Source organism: Pelodiscus sinensis, chromosome 14, assembly GCF_049634645.1.
Source record: "Pelodiscus sinensis isolate JC-2024 chromosome 14, ASM4963464v1, whole genome shotgun sequence".
Lineage (NCBI taxonomy): Eukaryota > Metazoa > Chordata > Testudines > Trionychidae > Pelodiscus > Pelodiscus sinensis.
Window position 1 is genome coordinate 13,562,898 of NC_134724.1, and position 26,878 is coordinate 13,589,775.

Below are 26,878 nucleotides of genomic sequence, written 5' to 3' on the forward strand. Positions count from 1 at the left end.
TCGTTCCTGCAGTTCTGCTCCTGTTGCTTCCTATCCCCTGGGTGGGGAGAGGCCTCCTGCCCCCGCTCCCCTCATTGTTCCGCTATCCTGCCCCCCCCCCCCCCCAGGCCTCTGGCATTTGGGGAGGGAGCCTGTAGAAAATGCACATGGAAGTTTACCTCGCGCTCCCCCCCCCGGGGGGGGGGGCTTTCCCCAAGCACTGAACCCTCCAGCCCCGGGCTGTTCTCTTGGCAACTTTGTGTCTTCCACGAGCTGCATAAGGGCGATTGCTGAGAGGCTCAGAGCCATGGTCCCCCTCACAGGTCACTACTGGATCGGACAGACCTCGGCTGGGCTGCGGATTTTCTTCCCCCTCTTCCTCGTTTTTCTTTCCTTTGTTTCTGCTTTTGCTAATTGCAAACATACTTTATTGTGCCCTAGCCCGAAACACTTTCCCCTCCGCTCTAGTTTGTGCTTCGCGACCTACCAAGTTCTCTAGAGTAGTTTGAGCTCAGTAGTTAAATCCCTCTTATTTTGAGGAACGGTTAGGCGTGGGGGAGAGGAATGTGAGCCTTGAAAGCCATTTGTACTGATACATTAACAAATTGCAGCTTCCTAAACTTTTTTATCCCTGGTTTGTGTGCACCTGGGAGGAGTGTTAGGGTTGTAAAATAAACGTCCTGTGAATGGAAATCACTGGTGGTGTGACCTGAAATGCTTAATTTCAGTTTAAGTAATACTGTCAGATTACATTTAATAGCTCCACTTTATTTCAGGGAAAGTAATCTAGATGCTAAATACAATCTATGATGATGTATGCAAGATTGTCATTGATTTCTTGCTATTGTAATATTTGTGTTTACATGAACCTCCGAAATTATTCTGTGTGTGGGGGGTGAGGGGGGGCCGGGTTATTGCTAGAGACATGCTTCATGTTTTTATTCAGAGGTTTTTAAAAGACACTGCACATCTATGCTTGTTTGTATAATTAAATAGTCTATGGAATTCCTGAGCAAGGGTCACAGAAATGCTGCTATTTCTTAACCTTTTAACTGTCAGGGTTTATTAATCCACCTTCTGTGTCCATGTTATCCCCACAGGTCATACAAAGGAATTGGGATTAGTAGAGACCATTTTTCTGACCTTTTTAATTGCTTCTACTGCAGCGTCTTTACAGTGCTTCGCTGTGTATCTTTTCATTCTTGTATTCAGGCTATTTTCATAGTGATTTTATAGGAGCATACTGTACTAATTCTAGTTATGTCACCTTAGAGATGCCCAGATGTTGTCTCAATAAAAAACATTATAAATATGATAGTAAAACAGTAGCATCTGTAGACTACCTAGTTCTTCAGTCAACCGTGAAACTTAAAATAAATAGGAGATATGTGATGCAGTAGAAATATGTTAAACACGTAGACTATAAACCAAGTTTAGACAGTTGTCCTGAGTTGCGGTGAATGTCTTATGTGCTGAGAGTTATGGGTAATGTAATGTAATAGTTTTTTAAGGGAGAAAAAATGGCATGGTTTCTGTTTACCTAGTAACCCCATGGAGCTTGAAATCATTCCTTCTCTGGATTTTTTTTTTCTTCTGTTTCGTACACACAGCCAATTTGTTAGGGTTGCTAAGGTGAGTTAGGCTCTAGATATCCTTTTTGAAGTAATAGATTAATGAATCATTTAATGGAGTGGGTGTTTTTGTATTTCTTCTGTCACAAGAGCATCTGAGAGCCTCACTAACTTTACTGAAGTTGGCTTGGCAACATCTCCGAGGCAGGAGATACTATTGCTTCCCCAGGTATAGAGGTGAGGCACTGACAGAGAATGAGTTGATCACAGTCCCACAGGAAGTCTGTGGCAGAGAGCAGAATTGAATGCATTTTGCCAGTGCTCTTACTACAAGACTAGCCCCCCCTGTTCTAGTTTTTCTTTTTCTTCTTCCTCTTATATCCTGTTACACAATGAACTTTCCCAAGGAAACTAGTCAGGCAGATTGTGGGCTCACCAATCAGCTAGCCTGGCTGTGTTCCCTTAAAGAACCTTAACTAGAGTATCTTCCTATGTATCAAATGCATCTTTTAGCATCTTATCAGCTCATGCTTTATGATGTGGTTATTATTTTGCATGTGCATGCTCAGCTTGCCAACACTATAATATTCTGCATGTCATTTTTATGTAGATGGGTATTGGCCAATACAGGCAAATGTGACTAATGGTTTTGTGTGTCTGTTGGGATACCACATACAGTTAGAAGAAGGGGAGGATACAGTGGTTCAAGTGCTAGTCTGCTACATGAGACCTGAAATCAAATCTCTGTTCTACCACCGATTTCCTCTGTGACCTTGCTCAGGTCCGATAGACTCCTTGTGCTTCAGTTCTCCACCCATAACATGGGGATTATAGCACATCCACATTTCACACCCTCATTGGGAGGGTAAACAAAGATTCTGAAGGGTACATTTAGACATGTTCCCTCTAATCTTTTCCATGCATGCATGGATTTTTTCCTTCCATGTGCAGACTCACACATGGCTCAGTAAATTTTTATGTGCAATGTGCACTACCAGTAGAAATAGAAAACCTAGCTGTAGGTACTCTGTTAATCAATCAGCTGGGAGGCATTTGAATCTCTCCTGAACCACTGCACACACACTCAGCTTACAAGGAACACTGTGAGTGGGGCCTGCTTTTTCAGGCACTTGCTAAGAGTTGGGCCTCTCTTAAGGGGCCTTCAGTTGGACACCACAAATCATTAGTGACTTCAAAAAATCCCAGTCATTTACTGCCTTGCTTTATGTTTATGATTGAGAGCATGCTAACAGTTGATCCTGAGCGGTGTCAAGCACTCAGAACTCCAGAGTTTGGGGATGCTAACCCTCTTAGTTCACATGCCCATTAAATTCTTGGTATCTCTGCTAAAGTTGATACTTGTATTATGGACACCTGGGCTATATCTACACTCGCGGCTTCTTGTGTGAGAGATATGCAAATGAGTCTGTGTGGAATATTGCTGAGCCTCATTTGCATACCTAATGAGCCGCCATTTTTTCAGAAGAGGCTCTTGCGCCAGAAGGAGCTGTCTACACTGCCCCTTCTTGCGCAACAAAAACTCTTTTGTGCAATGCCGTTATTCCTGAAAATAATCAGCATAGTGGCATTGTGCAAGAGGATTTTTGTTGCGCCACAAAGGGCAGTGTAGACAGCTCCTTCTGGCGCAAGAGCCTCTTTTGAACAATGATGGCTCATTAGGTATGCAAATGAGTCTCTGATATTCCACGCTTAGTCTCATTCGCATATTTCTCGCGCAAGAAGCCGCGAGTGTAGACATAGCTATGGTGGCTGGGACCTGGATTTAGACCTCTAAATCTATCACTGATTTGCAGGGTGAACTTGGAGCTGTGACATGTCATGGGAAGGCTGTGTACACCATGTTTTGTCCCCTGAGCTTTGCAGTCTCAATCCACTTCTGTGACACTCCCTACCGTTACAGTAGAGGGAAAAGTTGTTATCTGTGTTCCGTATAAGCTGAGCGCTTGGGCAGCTACTTGGGAGAGATTGAGGTGTAGCCCAACTGATTAGCAGTGACCACAGCTGTCAGCATGTGTTTCTATTGGTGGTGCGCATTCGCACATGCCTTGGTGACCATAACGAAATTTATTCCACAAATAGATGGAAAAAAGTTTAGAGGGAATGTTTCTTGTTACTCAGGTGTGTGAGTATGGTTACTTCAGATTAATGGTGGTGGTTGGGGCAACTCTATAAAGCTAGTACTTTAGCAGATGATTGAGAAGTACAAACTACAGTAAAACTAGACCCTGTCATCTGCTTCAGAATGTCTGTTTGCATTCAGGTGAAACAAAACCAAATGTTGACCAAAGACAATATGTTTTCAGAACACCTTATTAAAGAGGAGAAGACCATTATGCCTCCTGCTTGTTATCCTTTTCCAGTAAGTGACCATCTATTAAGAACCTGTGTTCTGGAAAAAGAAAATATGCAACTGTCCAAAGAAAATGGAAACCTTCCCAATACATGAGTGCCTGGCCAATAAACTTGTGCTTCTGTGCTATTCATTGATTTCTTCACTCTTTTCAAATTAAATGGGCCTTTGGACAAAGTACTAACTCTTCTTCCTTTCCATCTTCCAGTGTATTTTATTTACTTCTTTTTAGTGCAGTTTCTACTACTGACCAGAATACAGCTTTTTAAGAGGTACCTCCTGCTAAGTGTTTGGTAGTGAATTTCACATAGTTTGGGCTGGACTCCCATAAGTGTCATTATTCATCAACAGACATATTCTCTATATTTGACTGGGTGCTTGCTCATCAGAATTTTTTTTTTAACTTCATGGAACATTTCAACTCTTTTGTCAAAAAAAAAAAAACATTTTGTTTTGCAAATCCTGTCATAGTGCCTCATGGGAGTTGTAGTTTGGCAGTCTTAATCTCCTTTCTATGGGGGAAGGATGTCTTGGCTGGACTACATCTCCCAGGATGCACCATGGTCTCCATTCTTTGTAGGATGCTGTGATACCTCATGGGACTCTCTGGCCATGGTTCAAAGGAGTTGGCTTCCAGCTGGGGAACCCAGCCTGTAGAAGATAATGATAGGAAGAGGACCCTAAATCACAACTCTGAGGAAGCACCAGGGCAGCCTTTAATAATCTATATCTATGGTTATAATCTAGAATTATATATTGGATGTTGGTCTTTTATGAAAAGCTGAAACTCTTTGCAAAGAATCTAGCATAACCAAATGCCTAACTTTTTGTTGGAAAAATGATGTGGGCAGAAAAATTATAGCTATGCCCTATACTTCCTGAATAGTCTGCCACTTAATGTTTCTCATGTCATCACTCAGAGCCAGTCTTCCTGATCATTGCAGATGATAGCAAAAACCTTGAGATAGGTAAGAAAAGGACTCTTTATAAGCTGTCTTTTTTTCCCGTGAGTTGACCTTTATGTGGCTTTGGAAGGCAGTAACCCTCACTTTAAAGTGTTCCTTTGGCTAGTGATAAGGAAGTATTCTGACAACATTCCAGAACAAATATTTACATAATCAACCTGTTGCTACATTTAATTCATAGAACACATCTTCCCCTCCTCCCCCCCTGCTGCAGCACGTTATATCTATTTACTTCTTTTTAAGAGTGTGACTTTTGCTTTGACTACACAATAAAATTGCAACTACATTTTCTAATTCATAGTGTTGCAACTATAAATCCAGTTAAGTTGCAGCCTCTTAGTGTTTCCATATATTTGTTCAGAAGTGTATAATAGTTGAATTGTTCTCAGCAAATGAATCTCAGACTCAAAAGTGTTGTCTTAACTGGAAAAATACATCCTTTACCATGTTAACATTTGTACATGACAAAATGTGTAGCATAGTCAGGCATTTATTTTCTATGTATTAGGTTGAATTTAACACTAGCTTGTTTCTTTGATTTATCATCACATGTTAAAACTACAGTTTTGTCCATATTAATGTTACCATTTCTTAGCAAACACCTGGTATAAAAAACCACAAATTACATCCTTTTCCCCCTAGAATGAATAAACCCAAAAAGCTTAGTCTAATTAATTGCACAACTTGATGATACAGGACAAAGGGTAGTAAGTGCAATAACGGGTATTATATACTAGTGAGCAAATTCAATTTTCAAAAGGTATTGCTTTTTTCCTAACTTCTCTAGCAAGATAGTTCAAAAGATTTAAATAGCTATCTAAAAGAATTTAACAAAATCATGAGTCCCAGAGTACCATTGCTGTGGTCTTCAAAGGTTGATCTCTCTCTCTCTCTCTCTCTCTCTCTCTCTCTCTATCTCTCTATCTAAAAAAAAAAAGAGAGACTGGATGCTGGAGAGTGAGTAACTTCCAGCAAAATATTGGCAAGATTAAAGGGAGTTAAACTGAAGTAATACAAATTTCTAAAGGGCAACTTAACAGTTCCAATTCTAAGCTGCAATGAAGCTGACCTGGGGACAGTTCCAGAGATCTTTGAGATGGGGGGGCCTTGTGATCTTAGCATGTTGATTCTGGAGGCACGGCAGGTGATTACTTTTTGCTGGGCACCATTCCAGAGTAGTCCCAGAAACAGTTCTAGTTAATTGTGTGTTGCAACAGTTCCCTGTCCAATAGCACAGAATATCTGGAGCCACATCTTCTATGCCTGGGTGCTATTAAGGGGACTGTGCTACTGTGGAATCACTCTTGTGGTTGGAGAGGTCTGCCAGAACCATGGGCCCTGCATAACTTGACAGCTTGTACGCAGATGCATTGGCAGATGTCAGAGTTTAAGATTAGGTTGGTACTTTGTCTTGTATAATTTTAATTCATAGAATAATCCCGTCCTTTAGAAATGGTGTATGTTAATTTTTCTCCTTTAAGGCAGTCTGAGATCCCTATTTCTGCATTTATATTTTCTTTGGTTTTCTGCCTTCTATAAACATCAGTAATTCCTCTTTTCCACACCATCTCACTTTTTCCAAAATTAGCTAGCTCGCCTTCCATTCCAAAAATAACTTTTCTGTGCTGCTGTCGTTATCACGTTAATAATAAATTCCTTCCCAAATAAATGTTCCTGCCCTTCTAATGTGGGAGAATAACTCTTGGCAATAGCAGACATAGTGAGTTATCTTGCAACTCTTTCTCACCTGTTTATGCCTTGCATGACTTATCCCGTTGGTTTGCATGGAACTGCATGAATGATGGGGGATTACTCACATAAGTAGGAATTGCAGGACCAAGGCAGCCAGAGAGATCCACTTCAGATGTTCTTATGGGTTCGTTTAAATTAAACACATCTGCTGAGAAATGTTTAGCTGGCATCAATTCACGTTTAAACTTTCAAGCATTTGCAAATTTATTTCTATAACATAATAATAGAATAAGAAAAATTCTAAATGTTTGGTGCGGCTTGCCAAAACATATGCCTGTAGCTCCTGACAGCTTCTGATCTTCATTAGCCTGGCTCCTGGGCCTTGACTTGGTGGCCAGTCAGGTTTGTGGAGAATGTTAAACTGCATCAGCCTCAGAGCAGCAATTTTTGGCTTGAAGTTTTCCCAAATGTATGTTTGCTTTCTACACCCCTCTTACAGAGGATATGTAAAGTTTGCAACATGAGTACTTTTATATAGAGAGGAGCTTGTTGCAGTGCCAAATTCCACTCAACGTTTATCCAATATTGGTGGGAATTAGAGACTTTTCTCTTAAAGTACTTAATCATGTTATTACTTTGTCTTTGAGGGAGAGAGAAAAAAGATGACCCTTTATATCTAGAGAAGGAGGGGATTGTTGATATGACCCATTCTTTATAGGGTTGATATATTGTGGCCCTTTTAGAGTACAGATTGTGGTATTTAGTCTTATACCAGGGCTACCATAGAGTTCTTAGTGTGCTCACATCAGAATTCTGCATGTAGTGATTAGGGATGTAAAATCTCTGTTAACGTTTAATTGGTTAAGTAGCTATGTTTAACCCATTAACCAATTAAACTGGTGTGGTGGGGAGTGCGGTGGGCTTCACAGGGCAGGAGCAACCCTCTGCACATGGTGGTGATGCTTACTGGTTAACCATTCAAATGCCATGCTTTTATCAACCTGGCCTATTGCTGTTCAAAACAGTAAGCATTTGTAAAACCTGTTGCACGCTTTACAACCTCATCTAAGTTCTTAAATCCAATGCTTTTGGCAAAATTAATCAGGAGGGTAAACGTCTCTTTTATTCAGTGTGGCTCTGCATTCTGTACTTTAGCTGCTTTATGAAATTCAGTGTTATAATTAGTAAATCCCTTACTAATAAGTATTATACTATACCAGAGCTGTTCTAAATGATGATCTGTCTTTTAAATAAAAATACTGACTCCACCTTTACTCCTTTATGGACTATCATACACGTGATGGCATGTGTGCTGGCTGGGTTCATCTTATTATTGCCATTACTCTTGTGAATTTAGGGATGTCCAATAGAACCGGGAGCATGGGCAGTCTTTTTTGAGAGGGCGGTAGAATGTTGCTGTGAGCCTTATCAGAGGGGTCATTTTGTCTGATGATGGTCTAATTGGTTTGCATGCTAATTCTAAACCATGAATAAGGGAAATGGACCATGTTTGGGATGCATCTTGGTATCTGAAGTGCTGCTCTGAAAGTGAATCCAGTTCTGTTGATGAAAGTGTCATATGTACCATAGTATTCAGCTTTACCCTGTATTTCCGAGCATTTGCCTGTTTTCTCAACATCAGAGTAAACTTTGTGGTTTACTATTAAGGAAAACAGAATTGGTTGTGTGCATGTGTGTGTTTGTGTTTGGCTGTGTGCATGTGTGCAGAAAATATAGGCTTAATGAAGTGGAAGGACTGCTCACTATGGCCTTTGCTTTTGAATTGCCTCTGGGATACTGAGACCGCATGAAATACATATTTGTGTTTGGGATAACTAATATTTGGATGGGGATGGGCAAAGGGGGAAGTGCTTTTGTGGGCAAGAGGGGAATTGAGAGTTTTTGGAGAATTATTCTTACCCTAAAACTATTAATTCATCTGTCATGATTCTGCATTGTGGAAGTCTTGGTTTTGTTTTATTTTGTTTTTTTGACTAAGCTGAAACACTGTAAAAAACCCACTATCCAGTAATTCAGACAATCTAAAGTGGCTTTCAGCTGTACCTCATTAGAGACTTACCTTATAGTAAGTCTGGAGATCCCCATAAAATTCCATGAAAGGCTGAATTGAAGGACTTCTAGTACTTAGAACAAAAGGGATCAGAAATTACCATAAGCATTCATTGTGTAGCCTATATGTAGATTTTTTAAAAAAATTTGTATCCTGCAGTTGTAAACATTCCGGCTTAGCTTGGAGGATAACAAGGAGATAGTTCATACTCATAGAGATAACATGGTACTCTTCATCTCGAAGGGGATCCCAAAGTGCTTTACAAACTCTTTGTTTATCTCTTGCTTGCAGTACAGGAAGCAACCATTGTGCTGGGGCTCCTGGGTGTTATGGTAACAGAAATAATAACTGCCACTCCACATACTGCACAATGATGGGAACAGAAAGCTTGGCCATAACTATTGACAATTTCTGGTGCTAATAAAAAAAAATATTTGTAGATCTTTAATGTTCTTGGATCCCCCTTCCCTTTTTTGGTGTCATTTAAAAACACTCACTTACAATGGGCTTAAATTGCAGCATGAGAGGCTTAGGTTGGACATTAAGAATGGAAATAAATTGCCTAGGGAGGTTGTGGAAACTCCATTGTTGAAGATTTTTAAGAGCAGGTTAGAAAAACACCTGACAAGGATGGTCTAGGTAATACTTAGTCTTGTCATGGGTGCAGGGGACTGAACTGGATTGGATGACCTTTTGAGGTCCTTTCCAGTACTACAATTCTATGATACTCCACTTACCTACCTGGAAATGATGTGAACGGGCCCTGTTGTGATTTGTTATCACAACTTATTCATAAATGATCTGGAGAAAGGGGTAAGCAGTGAGGTAGTAAAGTTTGCAGATGATACCAAACTGTTTAGGATAGTCAAGACAGAAGCAGACTGTGAGGGACTCCAAGAAGATCTCACCAAACTGAGTGATTGGGCAACAAAATGGCAAATGAAATTTAATGTGGATAAGTGTAAAGTAATGCACATCGGGAAAAATAACCCCAACTATACGTACAGTATGATGGGGGCTAATTTGGCTACGACAAATCAGGAAAGAGATCTTGGAGTTATCGTGGACAGTTCTCTGAAAACTTCCACACAGTGTGCAGCGGCGGTCAAAAAGGCAAATAGGATGCTAGGAATTATTAGGAAAGGGATAGAAAATAAGACCCAGAACATCTTACTGCCCCTGTATAAAACTATGGTACGCCCACATCTTGAATACTGTGTACAGATGTGGTCTCCTCACCTCAAAAAAGATATTTTGGCCTTGGAAAGGGTTCAGAAAAGGGCAACTAAAATGATTAGGGGTTTGGAACGGGTCCCATATGAGGAGAGGCTAAAGAGACTGGGACTTTTCAGTTTAGAAAAGAGGAGACTGAGGGGGGATATGATAGAGGTCTATAAAATCATGAGTGGTGTGGAGAGGGCTGATAAAGAAAAGTTATTTATTAGTTCCCATAATAGAAGAACTAGAAGACACCAAATGAAATTAATGGGTAGCAGGTTTAAAACTAATACAAGGAAGTTCTTCTTCACACAGCATGTAGTCAACCTGTGGAACTCCTTGCCAGAGGAGGCTGTGAAGGCTAGGACTATAATAGAGTTTAAAGAGAAGCTGGATAAATTCATGGAGGTTAGGTCCATAAAAGGCTATTAGCCAGGGGATAAAATGGTGTCCTTGGCCTCTGTTTGTCAGAGGCTGGAGAGGGATGGCAGGAGACAAATCGCTTGATCATTGTCTTCGGTCAACCCTCTCTGGGGTACCTGGTGCTGACCACTGTCGGTAGACAGGATACTGGGCTAGATGGACCTTTGGTCTGACTCAGTACGGCCGTTCTTATGTTGTTCCTCTGGGTCAGAGGAATCCAGGTATGCCTGAGACTTGTCATTAAACATGTCATTAATCATATGTTTGGATTATATGGGGATGCTGTCAATTCAGCTCTCAACTCTGTTGTTCCAGCTACTGTTCTTCTACTGTGCCTATCGCTGTAGTATCATGGAGCTTTCTAGTAGTGCATTTAGTGATGTGCTTAACATCTGTCAAGTGGAGTTTATTCTGTCTTCATGGGCAGAAGTTTGTCTTGTTTTGGAAATGGTGGGGTGTGTGCCTGTGTGTGTATTTTAGGGAAGACATGATGAAGAAGTGTACCGGGGCATGGAAGGTGATGAATTTTGTCATGGTATCACTGGGCAATTCATTCCACAATCTTGGACTGGCCTCTGAGACTGCTCTGTTGTAGAAAGTTAATTTGTGCTTGAGGAGTGTACATGTTGATCGTGGTTTCCATCCTGGAGCTTTAGTCAAAGTTTTTGACACCTTGGAGCCTAGGACATGGAGTGTAACTTTGAAGATAAGGCCCAAGACCTTGAACTTCTGTGGGAAGCCAATGTAGGGAATGGAGATTGACTTGATGTGGTTCCAGTAGCGCATGTTCGTGACGAGATGTGTTGATGCCTTCTTTACCAGTTGGACTTAAGCGCTGATAGTTTAACTTTAGGCATATTGCATTGCTCTAGTCTACTTGAGAGATGACAAAGGCATGAGTGTGCAAGGCTAGGTCATCATCTGTCTAGCACAGGATGCAGTCCCTAGGCAACTGGAGATGATAGGAAGCTTTACAAACAGTTGCTATGTGACAGCTTAGCATTTGCAACCACTCTGCACCCTGCTCCTAAACTGCAGACTGAATTGACTCATTGGATGCATTATTTTAACCAAAGTAGACTGTATTGGGGATGCAAATGCTGCAGAGTTTTTCTGCTGCCCATTAGCATTACTCACTGCTTGCTCTGGTTCAGCTTCAACCAGCTGTTCTTCATCCATGAGTTGATTTTTGTCAGTTTGGTAGGAGTGGAATGGTGGTGAAGAGTGCAGAGAGCTGTGTGTTGCTCTATGCTTGATTCAAGGTGCTCATTTACTAATTCATGCAGGGAACTTACTCATAGTTATCACAATGGGCGACAGCCTGAATGCAGTTTTCTGACTCAGTGGTTTGTGCCTATTCCTGCTAAGGAATGTGTGTAATATCAGCGCAAACCTTGCTGTTGAAGTGTTGGCTCTTTTTCACCTATCTGCATAAACTGTGCGATAAGACTGTCAGCAGGAAAATAAGTTGTCTTACCTCCCTCCCCCCGCACAAGTATATAATGGTTCAAAAGTCAGGAAATTAATCAAAGTAAAGTTTGCTCATGTGTTTTTAGCTGGTAGTGTTTGCTGTGGGGTTTTTGTTTGTGTTACAGCCCTAATGTTTAACTAGTTTTGTGTGGGCCTTTCTTTTTTGGAGAGATTTTATTATTTCATCCATCTGTTTAGAGGTACAGGTTCTGCCCATTTCTGATAACTGTGGAAGTATTTTCCCAAGGGAACAGAAGAGAAAAAGAAGATTATGGGGAAACACCAAAGGGGAAATAAAATAGAATAAAATAAAATGCACTAAGGTTCATTATAAACTTGCTACTTTCCTTCCAAAAGTCCTTGAGCTCTATGAGAACTTTGTAGAACTTCTTGCATTTCAGATTCACTTTGTCTGAGATGCTCCCTCTGAGTATAGAAAGGGGGTTGTCAGATAGTTGGCATTTAAATATGAAGATGCCGCTATTAAAAATACATCTCATGTGACCTAGACTACTTGGATGCAGTACATTATACTCAGTAGTTCCCAAGTTAATTAGCAATGTAAGTTAATGTGCTTTGTATCAAGTTTCTTTTAAAAACAATTGAGCTGGTGAATGTTGCCCAGAAACTGGAAACTTAAATCTTCTCTGAATCAGGTGAAGCGTAGAAAAGTTAATGCAGTTTCTTGCTTTCTTTACAGAATTCTGACTTGGGGGGAGAGAGAACATTTCTCAGAGTCCTCTCCATGCCCATCCATTGCTTGGTTTCTGCTGGATCTGTTAGTAATAGTAGCTGTGATTGGTGACTTTGTGTATGAACAACTGCTCAGTAGACTGAAATGATCAACCCATTTTACTTGTTTCTCTTGTACATCCCTTCAGAGGCAGTAATAATGTTCACATACAGGTTGAACCTCTCTAGTCCAGCCCCTCGGGACCTGACTGGTGCTGAACCAGAGAATTTGCTGAACCACAGAATGTCAATATTGTGTAGCAGCATTACCAGCCCTTGCACCGCTTACTTGGCTCTTAGAAGACATTTAGGGGTAAATTAAAGCTCAGTAACAGCACAGAACACCGAGAGCCAGGACTGGTGGCTGTAAACAAACTTTATGGGACTGCAGGAGACTTGCCCACACCTATGATAAGTGGACATCTTACTAACTAAAATCATGTTGGACCACAAACTTTGCCGGACTTAGAGAGGTTCAATCTGTACTTGCTAACCTGTGCTCTTTCCATGGCTTGCTATTTTTTTAAACCAATCTCTTGGGGAAATTGGTTTTCTTCACTGGCTACTTCTTCCAGGGCATGTGGAACAAAAATGAAAGCTATTTGAAGAATGATAAATAAAAGTGTGAAGCTTTGCCTAGTTTCATAGCAGTCTGTCCATAAATAACATTATTGTCTAGCAGGTTTCCTGTAGCAAAGGAAGTGTGCCACTCTTACAAAATGAACTAAGGAGGGACACCTGTAGTTATATACATTAAAGCCATGGCTGCTACTTTAAGAATATGAGCTTAGTAGATTATGAACCGGGTGCTTGACTCAAATCCCCTTCTCCTCCTCCCCTCCAATTGGCTACTTTGTGCTTCCTGCAAATTCTGCCTGAGTGGCACAAAGCTAGTATGGCAAGACCTGCATCACCTCTTGCCACTTTTCTCCCCATCTGCCTGGCACAGGGAGCATATCAGGGCAGGCTGAAGGTAGAAAGGAGCGTGGTCGGAACGCACGGTGCTCTTTAGTGGATGCAGCTGTGTACTGGGCAACTGTTCCAAATGTGAATGCCAGTTGTTCCATGCCAGCACTTGGCATGACCCAGGATCAGGGAGCACACAGGCAGCTCCCAGCCCTCTACTCTTGTCCCTTTGGGCCATGTACAAAGCACGACACAGCCAGATCCAAGAACGAGGCATGCTTGGGTCTTGGGTTTTTGACTCACAGCAGAGTAAAGTGAAGTATGATCTCCAGTTGTGTCAGGTAAGTAGCTTTGTGGTCTGTTTAGTTGACTAGGGGCAGGGACAGTTAAATTCTAATCTTGATTCTCTTATTAACTCATTGTCTTCCTGGCTCCAATCCACAGACCACAAAGAGGCAAAATTAAACAAAGTTCAAGGTTAGGAGTCAGAATTAGGAAGACTATTCCCTCCTCCTTCCCCCCCCCCCTTTTTAACAATAAAACACTGTATAAAAGTACTCGTCTGTCTCTTTTCATTTTCCTTTTTTAAACTGATTGTGGTAGATGTCGAGGAATGTAAATAACACCAAAATAGTGAACTGTAGCATTCCAGAGTCCTTGGCAGCGTGCTTGAATTGAAACGTCTGTCTGTGATTTCTCTCCAGCTTCCTCCACTTCTACAGCCTTTGGGTTTAAGTACCTACTGATCTACACAAACAGGATTTCAGAAAGCATCTCCTTATATATGTTGTAGGTGTTAGTGACCCATTCTTCTTTTAAGTACCGGTACTGTGCATTTAAACAAACCACAATTGAGAAATCTTAGGACAGTAATAATAATGTAGTTATTGTTAGGAGAAGTTATTGTTAGGAGAAAGTTCATATAACTCTTTGAAGCACACTGTGTTCTTCTGTCATTCTCTGGGAAGTCTAGATCTATTGCTTTACAGGAATAAAAGGTGTAAAATGCAGTATCTGACTTAACACTCTTTTTATTAGGTCTTTAATCTTTTGCTCTTCTCCATCTCTCTTTCACTGTATTTTCATACCAGATATCCCCAGTTGGTCTCGGTATGACAAAGGTATAATTACAACTTGTCTCTCATATTTGTATTATGTAAATAGGTGTTGACAGGGTAAATTTAACAATTGTAGGGAGATCAGCCTGTTTAAAGGACTCTAGAGGTATGGTAAAAACTTTCTATGACATGAATTTCTATGACATGAAATCTGTTTTGGAAGGGTGTGGATGAGTCAAAACTAAAAGTCTAGGAATTAAAGCAAAGAAGAGTAGGAAATCACCATGATTTTTTTTTCTTTCTGTTTTTTCTTTAGTGAAGTTGGGTGGGAAATAAGAACGGCCAGACTGGGTCAGACCAAAGGTCCATCCAGCTCATTATCCTGTCTGCTGACAGTGGCCAATGCCAGGTGTCCCAGAGGGAATGAACTGAACAGAACCGGTACTGATCAAGTGATCTCTCTCCTGACATCCATCTCCACCCTCTGACAAACAGAAGCTAGGGACACCATTCCTGACCCATACTGGCTAATAGCCATTAATGGACTTAACCTTCATGAATTTATCTAGTTCTCTTTTAAACCCTGTTATAGTCCTAGCCTTCACAACCTCCTCAGGCAGCAGCCCCTGTCGGGGGGGGGGGGGGGGGCAGGGGAGGGGGAAGGTCCCAGCTTCCCATTGGGACCCCCCATGGACAGAGGCTGCTGCTGGAACAGCCTCTGCTCACAGCAGGTCTGGGCCCACCATGGTTAGAGGCTGCTTTGTGGTACCTTCTCCTAGCCCCCCCCCCCCCCCATCCCGTGCTGCTGCCTGCTAATAGAGGCAGCAGTGCGCCTGGGGCTGGGGGGGGGGGGGGGGGGAGGGAAGGAGGAGAGGAAGGCAGGCTGCACCTCAGAGACAGTGCTGGGAGGGAAACTGTTTTTAAGCCGGCTCTCCCAGCACTGGCTCCTGCTATCCCACCTTGCTTCCTCTGATACGGAGGCTGCAGAGGGAGGGAGGGAGGGAAATGCAAGTAGTCGACTGGTTGACTACTCACTTACATCCCTACATCACAGTGTCTAATACTGTTCACTCTGAAGTCAGTTGGCTGTTCAAAACAACAGATTTCATCCTGTTACTATGTTAGAGCTGGTTGAAATTTTGCAAATGACATTTTATTTAAATTGGAGGTTATTACAGTTTGTCTTTTTTGACATGTTTTAGTTGAAATGGGACATTTTGTCTTAGTTTTTTCTCAGTGTATCTTTTTTACTTTTTTGTCCCTTTGTCTCCTTTCCCTCCCCCTCTGCCTTCCCTTTTAGTGGCAAGTTGGAAGGAGGCCAGGGGCAAGGACAACTAGAAAAATGGGAAGATTTCAAAAGCAAAAATTCTGATTATAACTCTATTTTGTGAGAGGAAAAAATAAACTAAACTAAATATTGTTCTTTTCTGGAACAAGGGAAATAAATAATACCGAAACTGCTTTTGCATCCCACCCATTTTCATCTAACTTTCTGGCAAGTATAAGAAGGACCACATAGAAGTTGTAAAGATCTTTAACAAGCCGGGGAGATTTCCTACATTTGAATATTTATTCAGAGTTAAAATGACTGCAATGATTCATTTGCATTTGTGAGACTGTTTCTTGTTTTATTTTCTGATTTCAGCTGATTTCCTTCACAGTAATATGATTTTGTGCATTAGCAGGGAAGGAAATATTTAATGGTATAGAAACACATTGTGCATCAGACAAAGGCACATGCTTTAGCTGGTTTTTCCTCCTTCTCTTGCATCATTCTGAAGGAAATACACATGATTTTGCACGGCACAAAAGGTGGCTCTCTCATTTTTTTTCTGGCATTTGCTCTTAGCAGGTGAGTACTAGCTTGCTTAGGCAGAAATGTAACAATAGTCTACTTTGGAGTGCACAAGAAGTCTGCCAACAGCCACAATCTCTTGACATGACTGTGTGTATAGTAGGGCAGGTTTTCTAATAGCAGAACAATCAGGAAAATAGGTAAGAGCAAAACTTACTTTTCCGTGACAAGTTTATTTACTGAAAGTGGAGGAGGGTTGAGTAAAGGCATTGGAGGAAACCACAGCAGTAGGCTGAATGTAAAATAAAAACCTGGTTTCAGCAGCTGTGCTAGCGATGAAGCTACTCTCCACCACCCTGACATCTGTAACAGCAATGAACAATTAAATTTTTCACTCTTTAATAGTTCGAAAGTTTTCCTTAGCTACCATTTTCCAGCTCTCTTTGTATTTGATTTAAGGCCAAATCATGTTATTTTTACTTGCATTGATCTCCCACTGTTGTAAGAAGGTTAGATTTTCAGTATTAGTAATACTAATATTTCTGACTGCTTCCTCTTCCTCCTCACCCAAAATACACTAACTCTTGTGGTGCTAAAAATACTGCTTTAAGTATTGGCAGTGTACTGTTAGAGCAGCTAGTGTGTTTCTGCCGTTCATATGCTGCGAGTGTTAATGCATTATTAATATTTGTAAAATACTTTGAACTCCTTGGATGAAATGAGCAAATGAAATACAAAGTATTGTTCAAATTTCATGATTATTATCAAAACTGGATAACGAAAATTGGCATCCCTTACCTTTATTTATAAAGCACTATAAGTGTGGAATTCTATAGTGAGGAGTGTTGCCAAACAAATAACAAGTCTTTGCCTCAAATGTTTAAGAGCCTACATTGGGGACAAACTGATACAGCATGGGAGATAGGGGAGCGCAGGTAGTCCTAACTGGAAAGCATCTAGAATGGCTGTGTTTTAAAAGTGGGGTCTTGGCATATATTAACTCTGAAGATGAACCTGGCCTAAGAAGCCGAAAATAATGCATCCGAAAGGAAGTGGTTGAGAGAGCAGCTCAGGCAGGGCTCATCTACACAGCAGGGCTAAGCTTGAAATACGCTACGCAACTTGAGGTAGACTAATTGTGTAGCTTAAGTCGAAATAGCTTATTTCAACATTTGGTGCTCTTTATACCACAGTTATTTCAAGAGAGAGCACTTTTTCCCCCAACTTTCCTTACTCCTCGTAAAATGAGGGTTACAGGAGTAAGAGTAAGAAGTCCTCTGGTTGGACATTATTTTGACATGTCAAAATAACTAGTTGTAGTGTGGACACACACTACGTTATCTTGGAATAATGTCAGTCATTCTGAAAAAACACTCCTATGTAGACATAGCCACAGAGTCAGAGCAGGAGATTAAGCAGAGGAACATTTTGATCACTATTTCAATTTAAAGCTTTTATCTTTAAGAAATCCTTCACATTCCTCTCCCCTTTTCAGAAGAAGTCATTTCTTAGTCTGGGTTTGGGAGATGTTAGTGTATACAAGGAAACATACACACAGTTCTAGGAGACCTTCCTATGCAGTATGCAAGACTGAGATGTATAGTATAAAAGTATTCAAAGTAAAGGGTGAAACGGCACTGGGAAATTGGGTTGCTCTCCCTTCCCCAACGTGCATGTGTATGAGGATGTTTCCTAACTGTACTAATTTCTTCTCTTAAGTTTTTCTTTCTTTTAATACTTGATGTTCTTTTAAAGTCGTTCCTGTGTAAATAATGAGTAATAAAGGACTCCTCAAATATTTTATGAAAAATGTGATTCTCTATGTAGCAATGATTGTGGGGAAGTGCCATCCTATTAACAGTGGCAGTATCTTGGCAGTCTAACATTTAGCTATGCAATGTGTGTGTGAATAAATAACATTTTTGGGGTAATTATAAGTTACTTTGAGAGACACTTTCTGCAACTAGAAACATGTTACAGTATCTTCTTGGCTGCCATTCAAAGATGTTTTTTGATGTATGCTATAATATTACAGCTAGACGAATACTGCAAACCATTTCTCAACGGTATTTGTTTGAATTCTTACATGAACTCTAGTAGTCTTTGTGTGCCCTTTTTATTCATATCCCATGAGCATTAGAATAGCACAACTGTTTGTTATGGAAAGCAAATTTCAGAGTTGATTTCATATGGAAATAATGCATTTAAAATTTCATATGCAGTCTCTTATGCCAGAAAACTCTAGTTGATTTAATAAAGGAAGAAGGAAAACTACAGGTTGGATTTCCTTGGTCCTGCACCATTGGGACCTCACTGATCCCGAATGAGGGAATTTGCCAGACCAGGGGAGTTCCCTGGAAGATAGAGGAGAGATGAAATGCATTGAACAGATGTTATTACTTTGGGTCTTACGCTACTTTTCTCTTGTGAACACTGTTTTTGTGAACACTGTTTTGTTTTCTTTTCACCTTACTTTGCACTAGTAACCCTACCTTACATTTTGGCCTGGTATAAAATCCTTATTTGGGATTGTTGTAACTATTTCAGAGCACAGTGTGTTTAAATGATCACCTTTTAGTCTAAATTTTAGTTACAGTTTGGAAAAAAAAAAAGGAATCTCCCAGTGAGTCCAGGCATATGGGAAACTTTTTGCACAAATGGAACTAGTTACCATTAAACACTGTAGGACAAATATTATCGAGAGACTTACATAAGTGAATAATGCATTGGTGGTGTTTGCAAAGCATGCAGAAAATTTGGTTGCATATGTCAACACAAATGAGTGTGCTGCAGCAAATTCATCTAGTGACAAAGAAACCATTGTTGAGTTATTTTCCACTTCCTTCAGTTCAAGTTATTCCAAATATCAGATTATGGAAGATAAGAAAAGGATGTGTGGGAGAGTTCTAGAGCTTTCCACAATTTAGGAATGTAAACCAAAATGAATAAGAACTAAGTGCTCCCCCAAAGCATTGTTATTTCTATCCTCTGAATAACAACTTCTCTGAAATAACTGGGAACCAGAAGAATATGCTGGCAATGATATGCAAAAGACTATACTTGAAGTTTCCTACAGGTTTCATGCAAATCTCTGGTTGGGACTAGGGATGTTAAATAGCGGTTAATACGTTAATCAAGTAATCAGTGAAATTTCTTTCCTCAATAAGGGGGTTGGCTCTGGGGGGGGCGATGCGAGCTGGGATTGAGCAGTTCCATCTCGAGCTGGCTCTGGGACAGCTGCAGCTCTGCTTTTTAAATGTAGTAAGAGCTAGGGATGTAATAGTGTAGTCAATTAACTGATAAGCAAACGCTTATGGGTTAATGCTACAGAATGGATGCATGCCCCCAGTAAATTTTTTAGCATGCTGGCCAGCAGCCTGGCTCAGTCCAGGCTTGTGCCGGGTCTGGGACCTACCCCTGCTGCAGCTCTGCATTTAAAGTGTATTTGGAGCCAGGCAGGCAGCCCGACTCAGTTACGGCTTGTGCCGGATCCGGCCTGGGACCCTGTGCTGCTGCCTCTGATAAAGAGGCAGCAGTGCGGAGTTGCAGGGGCCTTCTTGGGAGTGGGGCCAGAGCACACGGGCTGCTGGCCCCATCCCCGGGGACTATAGAATAGTCAAGTAACCGATAAAAATTAATGAGGTTAATTGACTACTGAATTAACTGATATTTAACATCTGTAGTAAGAGCAACCTGATTCTTAAATGTAGTATGTTTTTAAAAAGTAGAACTGCAGCTGTCTGGGATCCCCTAACCTCCCTCCCACCCCCTGCTGCAACTCTGCCTCCCCTCTCTCCCCCATGCAGTCATGGTGCTGGGGGGAAATGACTTTTAAGATGGCTCCCCCCAGCACTGACTCCTGCTCCTCTCCCACTTGCTGCATCTGAGACAGCAAGGAGTGGTAGGGGGGAAGTGAGTAGTTGAGTAGTGACTTGACTATTTGATGAGCTTAGGCTTATTATCAGGCAGTCAACTATTCAACTAGTCACTTACATCCTTAGTTGAGACTTCCTGTGTCCATCACTGGGACACAAAGGGTATGTCTGCACTACAGAGTTTTTTTTTCTGAAAAAACGGCCATTTTTCTGGAAAAAAATCTTTACTTATTTTCTTCGAATTATCTTCAAAATTGTGTTATTTTGAAAGAAAATCGAAAGAACAGAGGGGTTTTTCCAACATTGATAAATCTTTTTCTACGAGGAAGAAGCCTTTTTCCGAAAGAGCTCTTTTGGAAAAAGGTGTGTGTGGATGGGGAGGAGGGAGTTCTTTCGCAAGAAGAGGAAAGAGGAAAAAGCACAGGTGCCCTGGTTGCCATTCCGCCCATAGTAATCACAGCTTATATGTGAGATAGCATCTATTCAGTCTGGACGCTATCTTTCAAAAAAGCAGATCGCTTTTTCGATGTGCTTTGGCGGTGTGAACACTCTCTTTCGGAAGAAGTTTATTCAGAAGATCTCTTCCAGTCTAGACATAGCCAAAGTAACTTTTGAATGGAGCAGGATTTGTGCTCTCCAGTTGTGAAATAGTGGGCATAAATTTTGTCATATTCAAACTCAAAAAATGTGAGATTAAGGCCAGAAGGGACAATTATGATAAACTTGTCTGACCTCCTGCATAACACAGGGCATAGAATTCGTTCTGTGTCAAGCTGAAAGCTGCTGGTTGAGCGAGAGCAACTAATGGGGTGTCCTTCTTAACAAGCTAAAATGCATGTCTGTGGTTGCACAGCTGTCGTGGTTAACCTCAGTGTTGCTTTCTGAGCTCTCAGAACAAGCTGGGAGGTTTGGATGTTCTTGCTTAATTGTTTTTAATTAAACATTGGTGCAACAAAGGTTGTGCTTTGACAGGGCAGAACCATCTAGTTTACAAAATGTACAGAACAAACAAGCTCCATCGTGTCATCCCATTACAACATTTCTATTCTAGGAGACACCCGTTGATGTGTTTTGATAAATTCAGCACTATCTGCCAATGCCAAGCTGCAAAATAAAGAATATGTTTAAGTCCTTCTATGTGTGTTATAACAGTACTTTGGGCTTTTCATATGTGACCTTGCAAAGATGTCATGCAGGTAGCTAAGGATGATCCTCCTCCTCTAATAATTGGGGAAACTCAGGACAGGTCTACACTACAGGAACAAGGTGACCTAAGCGATGCAAATTGAGTTAGGTTAGTAGCGTAACTCATAAATCAGTGTTGTTTAGATCTGCTTACTGTGTGCATCACACCATGCTGGATCGACAAAAGAAAGTGTCCCATTGGCTCCCCTTACTTATCTCATTCTGGTGGAGTACTGGAGTCTACCAGCAAGTGATTGGCAGTCAATTTAGTGGGTCTTCACTAGGTCTGCTAACTCGATCCCCACTGGATTGATTGTCAATTCACCCTATTAGAAGGATGTTAAATTGAGGTTACCTAGTTAATCATATAGCTATACGATTAGTTGATAAGGTCAGCTCTGCAAAGCTACAGCGGGGGTTGCTCCAGGAGCTGGTTTAAGCTGGGACCAGCCAGTCCTGGCTCGTGCCAGCTCCTGGAGCCATCTGCTTTATGGCTCTGCATTTTAAATGTAACAAGAGGTGCCAGGCTCTTACTACCTTTAAAATGCAGAGGCACAGTATCCCGGACCAGCATGAGCCAGGACTGCTTGGTCCCAGCTCAAGCTGAGTTCAGCAGCCCCTGTTGGTGGCTGGATAGAGACAGCAGGAGGTGGGGAGGCGGCACTCCAGAGACGGTGCTGGGAGATACCGGCTTTTAAGCTGTTCCCCCCCCCCCCCCCCCAGCATCAGCTCCTGTTCTCCCTCCCCCCTCCTCCCGTCCTGCCTTGCTGTGTCTCATGCCTACCCTGTGCTCCCTGCTGCACTTCTCCAGGACTCTTGTACATTTCAAAAGCTGAAGCACCAGCAGTGGGAACTGGTGCAAGCAGGGACTAAAGCAATCCCTGGTCGCACTGTTTTCCCCCCGTGCCTCTGCTTCCACTGCGTCTGCGGAGACGGTTCTTCCCAGCACCGACCCCTGCTCCTCCCTCCCTTCCTGCCTCATTCTGATACAGAGGCAGCAAGCGGGAGGGTGGGGATGGCAAGTGACTAGTTTACTAGTTGCTTATATCCTTACCTCCTAGTGGAGACATAGCCTAAGGCATAGAGAAATGAAAGCCACCATTTCCAAAAATGTCCACTAAAACCAAATGCCTACAAACTGAGCATCTGAAACTCCAGCTAGAGTCAGTTGGTGCTGCAGGTGCATGTGGTGAGACTCAGAATAGATACATCAAGCTGGGCATCCAAAGTTAGTGGACATGCTAAAATCAAATGGGCCAAGGTGATTTGCCCAAGGACATGTGCTTTGGTAGCAGAGCTTGGCAGAGGATCTTAGTCTCCTGACTTCCATTTATAAATGTTTATATAATTACAGGAATTATATTAATTTGAAAGTTGCTGTATGTTTGCATTGCAGTTCATATTGAAATCTTAGCCTTTTGTTAATAGCAACTTTACTCTGTGTCTGTTTTTTAATTTTCATTTGATATGAAAATTGACAATTTTGATAGTTTTGTGCCTACATGGTTTAATGGGTGTCACCATTCTGAAATAGAATTCATCATGGCAGTATGAAGGAGCCAGTGGGGCTGACAGCCACTGTGGGCCCAGGTGCAAAGTGTGTGGAGGGCCTGGCTCCGTGCCCTTGGAAGGGGCGGGACTTGAGGGTGGAAGGGACAGGATCAAGAGCAGTCAGCCCGCAGAGCAGTGCTCTGGTGCTCCTGTGATAATTGAAAGGGGCCCAGGGTTCTGGCTGCTACCACTGCCGCAGTAGCAGTAGTAGAACCTAGTAGCTCTGGGGCCCTTTGAATCTCTGGGCCTCAGAGCAACTTCCCCCACCCCTCCACTCTCCATCCGCAGGCTTGGAAGAAGCAGATGCTGATGACAAGCTCTGCTGTTGCACTTGTGCTACTTCATTTTTCATTTGTGAGCTCCCTGCCACAGGTCACGTGGGAAGAAATGATGCTTTTGATGCTAGAAACAGGTGGATAGGGCGGGCCCGAGGGCAGTCAGCCCGTAGCACCACCCAGACCATGGTGTGTCTTCCCCCCCTCAGAGCTGTGTGGTATGAACAGATGGGGGGCTGTTGACTCTGGGACCCAGTTGTATCTTGAGGAAGAGGGGTCTCTCTCGAAGACCTCTAAGGGTATGTCTGCACTACATGCTAAGCCTGGGCTCTGACCTACATTGGAGCCTGAGCCCTCTTGCTGTCCATGCTGTCTGACTCGGGTCAGTTAGCACTAGTGACTTGTCCAAGCAGAGTCATTTTGTCATCTGGACACGGGTCAAGCCACAGACCTGTCAAGTACAGTATAGATGCGTTTACATTGCTGTGAGGTCTATGCCCAGCCATTCCAAATCCAGGGTTAAATGCGGCATGGCTGCTCACATGGACTTGGACATACTGAGTCCACAAGCTTAGGTCTCTCAGAGCTGAGATCAGTATGGACATCCCCTGAGAGTCATTTTGAACTAAATAACTCTTGGTAATAAATTGGGCATATTCGACAGGGGAGCTCAGCTGCCATACTTAGGCAATTTTAACCCTTCTTCCTCCTGCCGCCTCCGCAGCCAGAGAGATAAGCTCTCTGGAACTTAGCCTTATCTTCCAGGTGAGGACCTGGGGCTTATCCTCATTAGGGCCTGTTGAAACCTGAGCATTGGTGTATCCCCTTCCATCTTTTTTCACGGGTGACATCATTTGCCTGTCTTCTCTGACATGGTGGCAGCACAGTTGACTGAGGAATAACACATCACCTTATGCCTTCAGGAAAAATGATTCTGTCTATATAATGCAAAACATTAGGCTGAGTCCTGCTTGCTTTGCTCACAGAGGTTGTTCCATTCAATGTGAGTTGAGGAAATATCTTCAACCAGGATTTGCCTAGTTGTTCTAAATGGATGAAGCTGTGATGGAGTGTGGTGGATCTGGTTTGAGTGTGGTGCCTGAATACTTTTTTTTTTTTTTTTTTTTTATCGGACTTCATGGAGGTAGACATGATCTTTGTATCTTTCATCATTAGTCTAACTTTTGATGAACAATTTACTTTTCCCCAAATCCCTATTTTGGGAACCTGTAAAGTCTTTGCATTTGTGTCTTTTTTAAATGGATAGCTATATTATGATGGCAAACTTCAGTGTTTGTTTGTTTTATTACTTATTTTTAAACAGCCTGTTTAAAAGCCACAGATCTGAAATTGATTGGGGGAGGGAAGAAGTTTTTCAGAGTCCTTATAGTATTTCCAGATGCTGTTATGCGTTTCATGGTTTTCTGAAAGGTGTAGTACTATACCAGGCTTGCGGGAGGTAGTTTTTTCATAGACAACAGTCATTTTATAGTATATGGAGATCTGCAAAAGAACTGTTTGGGGGTATGTCTACACTTACGTCCACACTGCGATTGTGTCGAAAGAATGCAGGGGTTTTTCTGACCGTGATAAACCTCTTTCTATGAGAGCGAAGCCTTTTTCTGAAAGAGCTCTTTCGGAAAAAAGGTGTGTATGGACGGGGAAGAGGGTATTTTTTTGAAAGAGGCGGCCTTCAGGAAAAAGCACAGTTGCTCTGGTGGCCACTCCATCCACAGTAACCACAACGTAAAGGCAAGAGAGCATCCAATCAATGTGTTTGCTATCTTTTGGAAAAGCACATTGCTTTTTTGTTGCGCTTTTGCTGTGTAGACGCTGTCTTTTGAAAAAAGTTTTTCCAGAAAATCTCTTCCAGAAAAGCTTCTTCTGAAAGAAGACTGTAGTCTAGATGTAGCCTGAAATGGCTGATAACTGACACAGGTTAAGTAACGCTGAGAGTAGCGTCCTGCTGCCATTAAAGTCAGTGGCAAAAAGTATCTGACTTTGAAACTTATTCATGAACTGACTTTGTCCACAGATGCTTTCACAAAGGTAGGCCCTTTCTGCTGCTTTGTGAATGCCCTCCCCCAATTCAATTTTCCATTTGATTTATCTGATTTTTTTTAAATGCTCCCAGCCTAGTGCACCTGGTCTGAGCATGTAAACATAGATTACCAGCCATACACATTCTGTTGCTATTGCAGACTGAAACTAAATCAAATATAAATCCCAGATGCAGATATCTACTAAAATAACACATTTTCCACTGCTGCTCTAGTTCTGATTGCAGTATTGTTGGTACCCTTATCTGCTAATAAGAAAAAAAGAATCTATTTATCTCTATTTGAATTTTTGGTGTAGCTGTAAGCAGCCAGTGCAACTTCCTTTTGCCTTCTCCTGTATAATTCTAAGAACCTTATCTGCTGTGTCCTTAAGTCTTCCCTGGTTTAACAGCCTAAGAGCAGCTATAAAAGGGGCTTTCACTAACGAACAGGAAGCAGAATGAATAGCAGGAACTTCTGATAATGTACTGTCTGTTTGAGAGGAAGATCGGCCTAACTAAGCTGTACCAAAGTAGTGAATGATGTGCCTTCAGATAGGATCAGACGTGCAAATTTTAATACTGGAAACAAATAATTCTCCCTCTTCAACTAATGGTTAAAACAGCCTTGTCACTGTAGTGGCCAAATACCATCCAACTCATCTAGGTTATTTACTTTCTCTTTATTGTTCATAGTGAGTACAAGCAAGCCTCTGATTGTGTGTGCGTGTGTGCACGCACCTCCCCCCCCCCCCCCCCACATACATACCATATCTCTTTTGGAAGAGCTACTATAGCCACCAATGCTGCCTTCCTGATGCCTGCTTCAATTCGACTGCATTTTATGTCTCTCAGACTGCAAGGTTCCACATACTGAACAGAACATTGGGCCTTTCTATGTTTCTGTTGGAATTTCAGCCTGAGAGTGTCTGAATATTTGTAATGACCAACAGATTTGATTCTCACCTCCCTCCCCCCTTGCCAGGCTATGTGGCTGCCTGTTTATTGTTTTCTCCCCACTTATTGATGAGCACTGCTGGCTTGTTTTTAAAAAAAAAAAAAAAAAAAAAAAAGCCAGTAACTAGAGTCTGAACAGGGCAGTGACATAGCTTAGCTGCATGCTTTGGTAATGGTTTTCTACTGTTACACTAGCGTTATGTCAGCAAACTTCCATTGATGTCTGTGGACTTGCACTGGTATGAAACTCATTTAATGCATTGTCAGAGCAGGGCCTTTATTACTGACATGCTGGCTTTCTGAACAGTGCCTTTTCCACTGCTTAGTCTGCTTGAAAGGTATCATAATGGAGTGATTTCTTTTAAGCTTTTTGTGTTGTCACTTTTGGGCATGTGAAATTAAAAATTAATCATTTGTGGCCCTTTTCTGTCTCTTTCAGGTCTTTCTCTTGGATTTTAATATCAGAAACTCTCTCTGAAGAGAACTTTACTTAGGTAAGTGAAACAAGATTATTTTTTGTATTTACAGATTCACGTTTCATGTTTTTCTTTTATGGCTTGTTTTATTGTAATTGTAAGCTGCCAGCTGGCTGTCCATGTGAGCTGTAGCTAAATAAGTCTAGAGATATGCATGAAACATAAGTAGGATAATGCCTGTGGTACAATTTAGGGGAGTGATATTTTAATTTTTTTTCTTATCTGGAAAATGTTCTTTATGTAATCAACTAAAAAGGATTGAGTTGCAGA

At 41.7% G+C, this 26,878-nt stretch overlaps 1 protein-coding gene across 6 annotated transcripts in view; it reads left to right on the forward strand.

Annotated features, from left to right (window-relative positions):
* Positions 1-26,878, forward strand: part of AKAP13 (A-kinase anchoring protein 13) — a 374,025-nt gene that overhangs the window by 457 nt on the left and 346,690 nt on the right. For all 6 annotated transcript variants that reach the window (XM_075897023.1, XM_075897024.1, XM_075897028.1 and 3 more), the window contains exon 2: positions 26,572-26,626. The gene's annotated coding sequence lies outside the window, so the exon portion shown is untranslated. The remainder of the gene's footprint in view (positions 1-26,571; positions 26,627-26,878) is intronic.